Here is a 14,100-nt window from a genome sequence, read left to right as displayed (position 1 = left end):
ACATGACAGCCTTGCTTTTTCTAAGCTGGTGGCATTTCCAGGTCCTTGAATTATCTTAGTTTGGTGCTTTAATTCTTTCAGGGACTCCTAAATCACCTTCTGTTTTTTGAGGGGCTTCATCAGCCACCATTTACATTTCTAAGAACAGGAAGCTGGAAGGGCCATCCTTCATCATAGATTGTAACCTGAATCAAGAATTGGGTCAGCAGGGTCAGGGCTGTTAGGACCTGTGTCAGGAAGGACTCCTCAATTGAATGAAATCTGTCTTCATAGGTTCTGCCATAAGGGACACTGCTGTGACTCTGAGGACCGCTCTAGCAGCCAGTGGCAATGTTGCTGCCAGCACCAGGACTGAAGCTGAGTTCTGAGTTCCACAATTCTGAGGAAGGGAATCTGTGTCTTGTAAACACCCCAGGGGGATGAGTTTTGTCTCATGCAGGCACAGGCACCTCTGAAGAGCGTCCAACTTAAAGTAGTAACTCAGGTTACAGGTGGCCTGGGCGTGGCTCTAGACATGAAGATAGTAAGCCTTGCACCGGTAGGAGTGGGCACAGCTCAGAGGTAGAGCATTTGACTACAGATCAAGAGATCCCCAAAGCAAATTTGTGTGCTAACTATTCACCATTCTGACCTTTTAAATATAGGCCTGAATTTCAACTTCTTCTTTAGTAAAGCCAGCGTATACATTTTTTTTTATTTTTCAGTTGAACCAGCAGATGGTGAGACTTTACTATGTTGGTTCTTAACTCCTACTTTAAAGTAGAATTGCCTGAGGAGTCTATAAAGTGCCCTTTCCCAGGCCCCACCCTAAACCTATTAAATCAGAGTCTGTCCAGGCAGGGCCCAACCCCAGCCCCAGTTAAAGTTCTGGATTCTTTCAGACTACAGCTGAGGCTGAGAACCAGCTGTGCACAGGAATCCTTTCAGGTCCAGGGGCCACCTTGGGTTCTGCTAAAAACCACCCTGTGCAATAGTCAGTGTTGCCTTCACCTCAACCCACCACTGTCTGTATCATGGGACCCTCTGAGCTACATGTGGCCCCCAGCTGTGGCCCCCTCCACTCTTTAAACTTCTGCCTCTGGAAGAATAGCCTGGGCCAGTTTTGCAATTTCCCTTATTCAACAATCAGGACATTTTCAGGAGTGAGTGTGACCTGCAGAAGGGAGAGGGGACTCCAGACCAGGGGCCCTTGATTCTTCTTGTTGCAGCTCCACTGCAGGCCTGGCAACCACCTCGAGGACTGGGAGGGTCACAGTCACAAGCTATCCTTGTTGCCATCTGAGAGGACAGGAGAAGGCATAGGAAGTGGGGTCAAAGGGGAATTTCATCTTCTTCCTTCTCATGGGATCGCAAGCATTTATAGCTTCAATGAGAGCTGCAGTCTCTTTCTCCCTCCCTTCCCCCTCCCCCTCCTCCATTCAGGAGGCGCCCTTGCCACTCTCCCTCCTACACAGCCATCTCCCTTCCCCAGGAAAGAGGCTCTCCACCTTAATCACCACATGTAGGAGGACTTCATAGCCGAGCAGGGTGCTGTCCAAGGGAACAACAAAGCCTTCCTCTGCTTTACTGGGCTAACACTATGACTCATTTTATTGAGAGCCTCACTAAGTTAGGAGGCCAATTGATCTCTTTTCACTGCCAGCATTGATACAAGTTCTGGGGCTACTTCTGTGTTTGTATTCCCACACTGAAGTCAGAACCGGAATTTCACAACCTGGAATCGCTGGAGAAGTTGCGAGAGGTCAGGGAATAGAAGCACACACAGAGTTGAGGGCTGGCATCATGATGAGGCAGGGCTGTGTTGCTGAGCTGCGGTCACTGGCTACAGGAATGTCCCTGTAGCCAGTGTCCACCACAAAATGTGTCCACCACAGGGACACATTTTCCCTGCAGATCAATCCAGCCTACCATGTCTCAACTGGGTTGCCAGAGCTATCGGGTGTCTGATACCACAGTGAGACTGAGGGATAAGAAAGGGACCGGGCAAGGGAGAAAGACAAAGGAAAGGGAGGGAGGGTTTGGGGTATAGAACTGCCCTAGGTCAGAGGAGAGGAGGCTGTGAGGTATCTCCATGGCACTAGGCATGAGAGACTTCCTGGAGAGCTCTCCTATGGATTCTCTCACGTAGCTTTAGTTACTTGGAAGACTTAGTACCTTAAAGATGGAGAACTTGAGGTCATGCGAGGTATCATACACATACACAGAAAAACGAGGCTTCCTCCATCCACCTCCTGGTCTTTTCACTTACGCTCAAGTAGACCTTGACTATCTGACTAGTCCTTAATTATTAACATTAACTAATTGATTTATTCCATTCTGTAGCTTGTAATATACATAGACACATACACAACTTTGAACATAAATACAATGGAATGTGTTTATAATCTTTTATTATACACTGATATGAATGCGTGTTTTTGAATTTCCCCATGGGTTCACATCACACACATGGCTTACAATCTGCTATCTTCATAGTCTTATATCACTATTATGTTATGTGTAGGATTTCTCATCCCTGATTCTGTCGCATATTCCACCAGTGAAGGTGCCCTGAGAATTTATAAAACTTTTCTTTATCAATATATAATGTGTTATACACTTCAATTAATTGAGAAAAAGATATAATGAATTTTCACATAAACTGTATTTAAGCATTTCAGAAACATGACCTCATAGAAGGTGAGTCTTTCTAGAATGTGAATTTTGCCAGTAAAACCTTTACTGTGGAGTGGATTCAGCAGCTATATTTCAGACCTCTCCAGATCTGCAAAAAGTCTGCTGAGCAACTCCCTCCTGGAGCATGGATTGGGGAGCTGAGTGTGGAGGGCATTGTGTCTGCACAATGGCAAGCTTTGAATGCCAAAGCCTGATGAGGCGACTGGCGCCAGACAGTGCTGCTTAGCAGAAGAGGTGGTGGTCGGAGTGCAGAGGTGGTCAGCACAGCCTGGAATGAAGAGCGGGCATGATAACAGCCGAATTCCAGAAGTGCAAGTGTCAGGAGAGTGAGAGGCAGGTGTGGCCACATAGGATTACAGTGCTAATTATACATGCTTAGGCAGTTGGGGAAATAGCTCAGGGATAGAGCATTTGACTGCAGATCAAGAGGTTCCCTGGTTCAAATCCAGGTGTCCCCTATTGCTGGCGGCCCACTTTATTGCCAAACCTACAAAGTTCTTGTTTCCAGTCACTCTGGCAACTCTTTGCCTACATTGAGTATCCCCAATCTCTGGTGACATCTACTCCCTCTGCCATACAAGGTTGGAGGAGTGTTGCCTCTGCGTTTTCTGTACTACAGATGACAGAACCTAGGACCATGGCAGGCAGGTTTTTTTTTGTTTGTTTGTTTGTTTTTTTGGGTTTTTTTTTGTTTGTTTTTATCGGTTCCAGGGATCGAACTCATGACTGCCTGCTTGCAAGGCAGGCGCTTATGCCACTGAGCTAAATCCCTAGCCCCAGACAGTTTTATCTCTAGCCACTTTTGCCTTTTCATCTCTTTTCAGCCTTGTTTTTCCCTCTATTGTTCTTTGGTTTTTCATTGCATGGCTTTGCAATCTGTTCTTTGCTTTGAGTTCCTCTCCTTTGCATTTCCTGAATTTTTCTATGGACACTAATTTTCTGGGAGTAATCAAGTAGCCCACAGGGTGCACAACTTGCTCTCCACCTGCCTCAGCCTCCCCAGGGTCTCAGATCTTAGGCTTCTGTCAGCAGGCAGAGCTATACACTTCTGTTTCGTGACATGACAGTATTTAGGTATGCGTGTGTCTTCTTTGGGTTGTGCTTTTCACAGATGGATGGATAAATGGTTAGATGGATGGATAGAAGGATGGATGGATGGATGGATGAATGGATGGATGATAGATAGATGTATTCACTGCATGGTTTGTTTGCCTACTGGTTTGTACTTTGCCTGTGGAGACAGGATTCAAAGAGCACTTCGAAAATGTCTCCTGTGTATAGATCTTTGGGCAGGCCGTGCAGCGTTGGCAAAACTCAGCCTCAGTGGTGGTAGAATTTGCAAGGTGGTTTACCCGAAATGCAGGGTACACTGCCAGATTCGATTTGTAACCCTTGGTGGAGAGCACCTGAAAACCTGACTTTAGGGAAGCACAGTGTCCTGGTTGTACGGAGTCATGTGAAGTGAAAGCAAAGTCGGTCTTAGAATTGGCAGCACCAGCTAGCCAGCTCTCTATCACATGGTGACCATAAGGTCAATGACAGCAAGGCTGTGCATTTAATGAGGGGTGCCCTGCAGTGGGCCTGGTCTACAGGGGCCTGCCACGACTGCAGAAGTGGGACAATGTGAGAAAGGCAGGGAAGGGTGGAGTGAAGCAGAGGGCATGGCAAGCAGGCGTCTACTTAGGTGGTTGAGCAGTGCCGAGGGGTGGGGCCTGGCCCCAGGGATGGTGTCCACTTCCTGTAGCAAGCTCAGACTAGAGCATGCTTACTAGACAACACGAGTTATTGAGAGGACAGCACTTCCCTGGTGTTCACAGCATCCTGACTCGAGGTCAGAGCTTGGCTCACCTACACTTGTTTGGGCTCCCTGCGTGTGCCTTGAGGGCACAGTGTCCTTTGGCTTGGAGGGCCCCAAGGCTGAGACCCCGTCTACAAGAAAGTAGCAAGAGCATGGTCTGTTAGTTTAGGCCTCTTGTACACAATCCTCTCACCCACCCTTCCCACCGCCAAGAGACCTCCTGACACCAGTCCTTGTATCCAGCTGTAGTTGTTCTCGCCTTTCTCGTGGGAGCCTTTCTCTTGCAGTACTGTCCTTTCTTCTTTCCCCAACCCCTGAACCCTTCATCCCCATTCTGAGCAATGGTGTGAGCTCCTGGAGAAGTGACTGCCTGCAGCCTCAGAAGGGCTCATCCGCCTCCATTGCTGGTTGCCTTCATCCCCTGTCCCTTGTGTCTACCAGGACCCCAGGCTCACACTTCATGTGCATTCTCCATGGTATCCTGGACCACAGCCTCTCGGCAATTCTTTCTGCCCTCCTCCTCCTCCTTCTTGGCTACATCAGAGAGACTGAGGGTTGTGGTAGTTTTTTTTTTGTTTGTTTTTTAAATTTTATTTAAGGAGAAAAAAAACAGAAAAAGGGTATAAGTTATACAGAATTTCAGAAAAAATAAACAGTAGGAAATCACTAGTTAATTACATATTGTCATCTTAGAAACAGTTGTTGAAGTTACAAAATTAAAGCATATAGAGGGGACTTTCAAACAGACTGCAGTTTTGTTCAATAATCCAACAAAACTCAGTAATATGGTTATCTATCTTACACACTTAAATATATATGCAGTTATATCTTTTAGAGAACTTTCTTTTCCTTTCTTTTGTACAATGACAATTACACATTTTGAGTTTTATTACTCCCACAGTTCTTATTACTTTTTTTTTTGAAGAAAGTAAAACTGAATGTGACATACCAGGACAGAGTCAGTCAAATCAAAAGGATGGACATAATACATAATGTAAAAACAAAATACAAGGTGATCAACAATGGTTACCATAATGCCTCTTGTTATCTTAAAAAGAATTGCCTATATCATCAGTTATAATAAAATTGAACAAAACAGTAAAGAATAAGACCAATAAAACCAAAACATTGGAGACATTAGAGGACTTCAAAAGAAGATAATAGTCAACCAGAATGGGTGTCACAATGGATCTTATTGTCTTCATAGTTGTTGCCTAGACTTTCAAACTTGGTACTATCTAGCATAACAGAATAGAGGAAAATCAGTCAAAACAAGATGGTGAGGACAATACAGAGTTTTAAATCAAGTTAATAGGAAATCAAAGTGGGTTACTATAATATATCCTGCTATCCCTCATTTACTTTTCCCTTAATTAAAAGGATAAAAATGAAAAAGTAGATAATAAAAAGGAGATTGAGATAAAAAAAGAGGGCATAACAACAAAACAGTGCAGGTCAAAACATAACCATTTAAGCAAAATAGTGTTTCACCACAAGATAATCTCGACATAATAGTAGTTACCATAGTGTCTCTTCCCTTAAAATCTTTGGGTATAACTTCATATACTGTAGCATCAAACATATCAAGACAATGTAAAACCATTCAAGAGAGTGACAGTATTACAGGGTATTTAGAATCAACTAACAGAAAATGAACAATGGTTTCTGTATAATCTCCTTGTCTATAAAAGTTTTTGTTTATATTATCACATATAATAAAATCCAATAAGATACAACACGTTAAAACCGATGGAGACAGAAGAACAAAAGCTTGATGGGACTTCAAAACAAGAGGATATTAAATCAGCACTACCTATTATGATGTCTTGTTTTCTCCAAAATGGCTGTTCCTACCATCCAACCTTCTCTGCCTCATTTCTGCTGAGCTTTTTTTCTGTCACTAGTTGTCAGTTTGTCCTCTTCATTTCGCTTTCTGCTCCATTCATTGTGGCCGCTTTGCCACTGTTTCTGGAATCTTGGTATTTTTCATTTTTAGAATACCCTGCAGTAATCTCTGTAGAGTTGAATTGGTGGTTGCAATTTCCCCTAGTTCCTCTTTATCCTGGAAGCACCTTGTTTTTCCATCAATTTCTAGGGACAGTTGTGCAGGATATATCAATCTTGGCTGGAGGTTATTATCTTTCAAAGCTTGAATTATTTCCCCCCACGCTCTTCGTGATTTGATGGTTTGTGCCAAGAAGTCTGCTGTGATTCTGATGGGTGTTCCCTTGTAAGTGATCTGTTTCTTGTCTCTGACGGCTTTTAATATTCTGTTCTTATATTGGATTTCTGGAATTTTGATTATTATATGCCTGGGTGTAGCTCTGTGTGGGTTGTAGGTGGCTGGGGTCCTGTATGCCTCATACATCTGAGTATCTTTACCTTTTGCTAAATTAGGGAAATTCTCTTGGATTATTTCTGTGAATAGCTTTTGTAGTTCATTTGTTTGAGTCCCTACTTCTTCTTTTATGTTCTTAATTCTTAAGTTATAGATTCTCTTGTCATCTTCTAGCCTTTGTATTATTGCTGTTTGTTTTCTTGTTATTTTTAAGAAGTTTTTCATTTCATGCTCCCACCTTACAAATCTGTCCTCCTGATAATCTATCCTTAGTTTCTTTCAAGCTGTTATGCCAGTTTTCAATAGAGCTTTTAGTTTCTTGGCAATCTCTGTGAACCTGCTTCACGTATTCTATGTTTCCTCTATTTTCTCCATCAAACAATTCTCCCCTTTTTTTCTGTTCTTCCATTCCACCATCTGTTTTTTCTTGGGCGGTGCTTAGCATTTCTCTAACTGTTCTACTTATTTCTTGCTTTATTTCATTAAATACTTCATTTTTGAACTCGTCTATGAGGCTCCAGAGATACCGTTTTATATCTATAGGTGCCGTGTCTGATATTGCATGTTTTCTGTCTTCATTCTCTTTTGCTTTTACCTTTCCTGGATCAGTGTTCTCAGAATTGGGGACTGAGGAGCCTTTCTTGTTGCTCCCTTTTCCCATACTTTTTGTTCCTTCCATACAAGCGTATGTAGGAGGCTCAGTTTTTTTTTTTCTCTTTGTCTGTGGCAGTTTGTTTGAATCCCCTGGCTAAATGTTCCTGCCCACTGCAGTGTACTAGGGAGACACAGACCTGGGCAGCCTCTGCTAGGCCCGCCCCTCCAGGTTAACCTACTGAATGTTTCACTGCTAGGGTGCACCGCCAGGCACAGGGACCTGGTTTGGGCTAGCCTACAGGATCTTAGTCCGTGGAGTCACCAGGCCAAGCGCTCCCCACCACTGCCGCTTGAGAGGAGAATATGCGACTAAAGTCACTGCAGGGTTGTGTTCTGGCTAGTCTGCCCGTTCCCAGAATGTCCTCTGTTGGAGCCTCCTAGTCTATGAAAGGGTCCCCATTTCACTCACTGCAGGCCGAGCCAGTCCCGTTCTCAACGCCGTTTGGCCCGATTCCTGCTCTCAGAGCTTTGGCGCGTCTCTCTCCTTGCTGTGCAGATTAGGAAGCAGTATCAGCAGCAGGACATTCAAATCGCGGCTTCCAATGGCGCGGGATCCAGCTTCCGCACTGAGATTTTATCTGTTCCTGTTATAGCATCAGGATTGCATTTCCAGTTGGCTTCTCTCAGCTTACTTTGTTCCTGGGTCAGCAAGGTACATTTCCCCTCGCGTGGGACTCCTCATACGGCACCGCTCCTGGATTCTAAGCTGGTAATCTCAGAGAGCCTCCGTGGCTGCTGTTATTTGTCCGTCATGTTCTCCCGGAAGTCGGTTGTGATAGTTTTGATGTTGCCAGTGTCTTTCACAGCTAGCAAGCAGCATCCACCATCTTGTGAGCCAGGGAAGCAAACATTCAGTGTCCTGATCCCCATGGGGCAATCACAGGTAGTTTGGGGCTTCAGCACCCCACAGTTCTGCCAGAGTGCTTGGTGGAAAGAGGGCCCTTGTCATGGCCTGGAACTGTGCTTCCCATGGGGTCATGCATCCCATGTATTAGCTTCACCACTGTGACCCTTTTGACGCCTGTGCTATTGCAGCTCAGAGACACCAACAGCATCCTGCATTCCCCCACACATGTGAACCAGAGTGCCCCAGGAATTTCCTTGTGGACGCACAGCCATGAAAGATTCCCTTGGCAGAGGGTCTGCTGAGTGCTCAGGGCAATCCAGAGGCTCTGCTTCTAGCCAGCCCTCAGCCACACCCACCTCACACCCCGCTCCTCCAGCCATCCAAAGAGTCTGCTGAGCAGCTCCCTCCTGGAGTGCTGCTCTGGCTGGTGGAGCTGAATGTAGAGGGCACTTGCAGGCTTTGAAGGTCAAAGCCTAAGGCATGGACTGGGGTCAGGCAGTGCTGCTCAGCAGAGGAGGTGGCATGCAGATGTGCTGAGGTCGTCAGGGCAGCCTGGGAGGAAGGGCGGGCCTGAGGCTGGCCAGGCTCTTGAAGTGCAGGTGTTGGGAGGGTGGGAGGCAGGTGTGGCCACACAGCTTTACAGTGCTTCTTCTACTTACCTGGCCAGGTAGGGGCATAGCTCAGTGGTAGAGCATTTGACTGCAGATCAAGAGGTCCCTGGTTCAAATTCTGGTGCCCCCTACTGGTGCTGCCTCACTTTATAGACAAACCTACAAGGTTCTTGTTTCTAGTCACTCTGGCTACTCTGCCTACATTCAGTCTTCCCCTTCTCTGCTGACATCCACTCCACCTGCCACATGACATGCTTTGGGGGGCTGTGTTTCCCCTGCACTTTTCTGGACTATGGGGGATAAAAATGAGGACTTGCCAGGGAGTTTCATTTCTAGCCACTTTTTCCTCTTCATCCCTTTTCAGCCCTAGGCTTGCCTCATTCTTTCTTTGCTTTCGCTTATTTGGCTTTGCTTTACTTTGCTTTTGTGCTGTTTTCTTTGCCTCACCCTCCTCTGCTTGGGGCTTTCTTTCCTTTGGCATGAACACTAGCTTTCTGGGAGTCATCCAGTGGTCCACATGCACAAAACTTGCTCTCCACCTGTCTCACCTGTCTCCACCAGGCTCCCCAGGGGCTCAGATCCTAGGCGAGTGTCATCAGGCCCAGCTATGTACTTCCCTTTGGTGACACGACTGTATTTGTGTATGTGCCTGTCTTCTTTTGTTCTTGTTTTTCACAGATGGATGGATAAATGGATGGATGGATGGATGGACGGAATGATCCACTGCATGGATTTTCTGCCTACTAGTGTGTAGTTTGCCTGTGGAGACATGATTGCAAGAGCACATCCTAAGTGTCTCCTCTGTATACTTTCATTTGGCAGGCCGAGGCTTTTTGGGAAAACTAAGCCTCAGTGGTGGTAGAATTTGAAAGGTGGCTTATCCGAAGTGCAGGGTACACTGCCAGATTGGATTTGTAATCCTTGTTGGGGAGTACCTGCAAACCGGACTTTAGGGAAGCACACTGTCCTGGTCCTTCTCTGTCATGTGAAGTAAAAGCAAAGTCGGTCTTAGACTTGGCGACACCAGTGAGCCAGCTTTGTATCCTGTAGTGAACATAAGGTTAATGAGAGCAAGGCTGTGCATTCAGCGAGGGGTGCTCCTGCAGTGGGCCTGGTGTACAGGGGCCTGCCAGGACTGCATAAGTGGGACACTGTGGGAAAGGCAGGAAAGCAAAGGGCATGGCAGGAAGGTGTCCACATAGGTGGTTGAGCAGTGTCTAGGGGAGGGGCCCGGCCACAGGAATGGTGTCCACTCCCTGTAGCAAGCTGACACTAGAGCATTCTAACTAGAAAACATGAGTTGTTGAGAGAACAGCACTTGCCCGGTGTACACAGCATCCTGACTCAGGTCAAAGGCTCCATCACCTACACTGGCTTGGGCTCCCTGCATGTGCCTTGAGGGAACAGTGTCCTTCGGGTTCGAATGCCCCTAAGGCTGAGACGCTCTCTGCAAGTAAGGAGCAGGAGGATGGGTCAGCCTGTTAGTTGGGCCTCTCTTACATAGTCCCATCACCCATCCTTCCCACAACGGAGAAATCTCCTGACACCAGTCCTTCTATCCAGCTGCAGTCCTCCTCAATTTTGCCCTAGGCTCCTTGCACTTGCATTGCTGTCCTTTCTCGTTTTGTCCACAGGCCCTGAATCTTTCATCTCCATTCTGAGCAATGATGTGAGCTCCTAGAGAAGTGACTGGCTACAGGCTCAGTAGCACTGCTCCGGCTCCATTGCTCGCTCTCTTGGTCCTCCGTGCCTTGTGGCTAAGACATTACACTGGGTGACAATTCATGCTTATCCGAGCTGGTATCCACAAGCCCTGGGCCATTGTTCAGGCCGAGCTGCTCATTCTTCTGGCCTGCACAAGAGCTATGGAGGGCTGTGGTAGTTTGTAGGGCTGCCGGGGTCTTTCACGGTGAGCAAGAGGAATGTACTGTCTTGTGAGCCATGGAAGCAAACACTCTGGGCCCAGATCCCCATAAGACAATGACAGGCAGTTTGGGGCTTGACCCCCACACCGTCCTTCCACAGCTCTGCCAGAGTGCTTGGTGGAAAGATGTCCCTTCTCATGACCTGGAACGGTGCTTCTCATAGGGTCGTGCGTCCCAAGTATTTGCTTCACCAGTGTCACCCTTTATGCGTCTGTGCCAATGGAGCTCAGGGTCGCAAGCAACATCTTGGTCTCCCCTGTGCCTGTGAAGCAGAGGACGCCAGGAATCCCCTAGTGGACGCACAGCCGCCATAGGTCAATAGGCAGTGGGTCTGCTGAGTCCTCTGGGAAACCAAGCAGCTCTGCTTGTGCCCAGTCCTCAGCACCACCCACGCCCCCAGCCCAGGCCCTCCCTGGCACATCCCACTCCACCCTTCCAGGCCTCCAAAAAGTCTACTGAGTAACTGCCTCCCGGAGTGCTGCTCTGGCTGCTGGAGCTGAGTGTGGAGGCCAATGTATGTGCAGACTGGCAGGCTTTTGAAGCCTGCCGGAGCCTGAGGCAGGGACTGGGGCGGAAGTGCTGCTGAGCAGAAGAGGTGGTGGTCAGGTGTGCAAAGGAGGTCAGGGCAACCTGGGAGGCAGGGCGGGCATGACGCCAGCCGGGCTCTTGAGGTTCACCTGTCAGGTGTGTGAGAGGCAGGTGTGTCCACACAGCTTTACAGTGCTTATTACACACACCTATCCAGGTGGGGGCATAGCTCAGGGGTAGAGCATTTGACTGCAGATCAAGAGGTCCCCGGTTCAAATCCGGGTGCCCCCTACTGTGGTGACCCACTTTATTGCCAAACCTACAAGGCTCTTGTTTCCAGTCACTCTGGCTACTCTCTGCCTACACTGGGTATCCCAAGTCTCTGGGGACAAGGACTGTACCTGGCACAAGGCATGGTTGGGGGAGGGGTTTTACTCCCTGCTTTTCTCGGCTACAGGTGATAAAACCTAGGACCTTGCAGGCAGTTTCCTCACTAACCCCTTTTGCCTTTTCATCCCTGTTCTTGCCCCTTTCTCTCCCTGCTTTTTCTTTTTCTTTTGGCTTTGCTTTCCTTTTATTTGCTTTGCTTTGCTTTTCTGGTTGGTTGGTTTGTTTCTTTGTTTATTTGGTTGCCTTCCCTTCCTGCAGGTTTCCTCTATTTTGTTATGAACACTACTTTTTTGGGAGTCAACAAGAGGCCCACCGGGTGAACAACTTGCTCTCCTGCTGGTACAGCCTCCACGGAGTGTCAGATCCTAAGCTTCTGTCAGCCGTCAACTGACACACTTCTGGTTGGAGACACGCCTTGTGTGGGTGTGTGTGTGAGTGTGCGTGTGTGCGCGCGCGTGTGTGTGTCTGAGTACATGTCTGTGAGTGTGTTTGTGTGTGTGTGTGTGTGTGTGTGTGTCTGTCTTCTTTGGTTGGCCAATTTGACTTACAGATGGATGCATGGGTGGCCCAATGCACATTTCATCTGTTTACTGTTTTGCAGTTTGCCGGTTCAGACAGGATTTGCAGAGCATTTCCTTAACTGTGTTCTCTGTCAGGCTTGTTTTGCTCAGGGCTTGCCAGGGTAGCAGCAACTCAGCCTTCGTGGTGGCACAATTTCCGAGGCGGTTTGTGAGAAAGCCAGGGGACACTGGCAGATTCGATTTAGCACCCTTGGAGGAGAGCACCAGGAAAGCTGACATGAGAGAAGGAAGCACAGTGGCCTGCCACTGCACAGTGATTCCATGTGAAAGCAAACTCAATGGTAGAATTATCGGCACCAGTTAGCCCTGTGCCCAGCATGTGGCGAGCTTAAGGTCAATAACCACAAGACTGTGCATTCAGCCATGGGTGCTGAGCAGTGGGCCTGCTGTACAGGCGTCGGCCAGGCTTGCAGAAGCCGGACAATGTGGGAAAGGCAGGGAAGGGTGGAGTGAAGCAGTGACCAGGCCAGACGTGCGTCCCCTGAGGTGCTGCAGCACTGCCGAGGGGTGGTGACTGGCCACAGGGAAGGTGTCCACTCCCTGTAGCAAGGCTCAGACTAGAGCATGCTTCCTAGACAACGTGAGTTGTGAGGAGAGCCCTTCCTCGGTGTTCACAGCATCCTGACTCCAGGTCAGGGGCTCCCTCACCTACACTGGCTTCGGTTCCCTGCGTGTGCCTTGAGGGCACGGTATCCTAGGGCTTGGAGTGCCCCTAAGGCTGAGATGCTCCCTGCAAGTAAGGAGCAGGTGGATGGGTCGGGCTTTTAGTCCGGGCCTCTCTTACACCGTCCCGTCACCCACCCTTGCCACCGCTGAGACATCTCCTGACCCCAGTCCTTGTATCCAGCTGCAGTCCTCGTCGATTTTGCCCTAGGCTCCTTGCACTTGCATTGCTGTCCTTTCTCTTTTTGTCCACTACCCCTGAGTCTTTCATCTCCATTGTGTGCAAAGACGGGAGCTCCTGGAGAAGTGACTGCCGGCAGCCTCAGTAGCACTCCGGCTTCATTGCTCGCTCCCTTTGTCCCCCGAGTCTTGTGCCTACCAGGTTCCCCGGAGTGACACATTATCCCCATCCTTTGCCATATCTAGGGCCACAGCCCCTCGTCCATTGTTCTGGCCCTGCTGCCTATTCTTCTGGCCTGCACGAGAGCTATGGAGGGTTGTGGTAGTTTTTAGGGCTGCCAGGTTTTTTTCACAGCGAGCAAGCCGAATCCACTGTCTTGTGAGCCCGGGCAGCCAACAGTCTGGGCCCAGATCCCCAGAGCCCCGTCGGCCAATGACAGGCAGTTTGGGGCTTGACGCCCACACCGCCCTTCCACAGCTCTGCCAGAGTGCTTGGTGGTAAGATGTCCCTTCTCATGACCTGGAACAGTGCTTCTCATAGGGTCGTGCGTCCCAAGTATTTGCTTCACCACTGTCACCCTTTTTGCGTCTGTGCCAATGCAGCTCAGGGTCGCAAGCAACATCTTGGTCTCCCCTGTGCCTGTGAAGCAGAGGACGCCAGGAATCCCCTTGTGGACGCACAGCAGCCATAGGTCCCTTAGACAGTGGGTCTGCTTAGTCCTCTGGGAAACCAAGCAGCTCTGCTTGTGCCCAGCCCTCAGTCCCACCCACGCCCCCAGCCCAGGCCCTCCCTGGCACATCCCACTCCACCCTTCCAGGCCTCCAAAAAGTCTACTGAGTAACTGCCTCCCGGAGTGCTGCTCTGGCTGCTGGAGCTGAGTGTGGAGGCCAATGTATGTGCAGACTGGC

At 48.5% G+C, this 14,100-nt stretch overlaps 1 non-coding gene across 1 annotated transcript; it reads left to right on the top strand.

Moving 5' to 3' along the window:
* The first annotated feature begins 11,596 nt into the window (after positions 1-11,596).
* Trnac-gca (transfer RNA cysteine (anticodon GCA)) lies at positions 11,597-11,668 on the top strand. The gene has a single exon. It is a non-coding gene; the product is annotated as a tRNA-Cys (tRNA).
* Positions 11,669-14,100: the final 2,432 nt, after the last annotated feature.

The sequence above is a fragment of the Cavia porcellus genome, unplaced genomic scaffold (genome assembly GCF_034190915.1).
Source record: "Cavia porcellus strain 051 isolate PalLab524CR breed Dunkin Hartley unplaced genomic scaffold, mCavPor4.1 scaffold_6, whole genome shotgun sequence".
NCBI lineage: Eukaryota > Metazoa > Chordata > Mammalia > Rodentia > Caviidae > Cavia > Cavia porcellus.
This window is presented reverse-complemented; position numbering and strand designations above follow the sequence as displayed.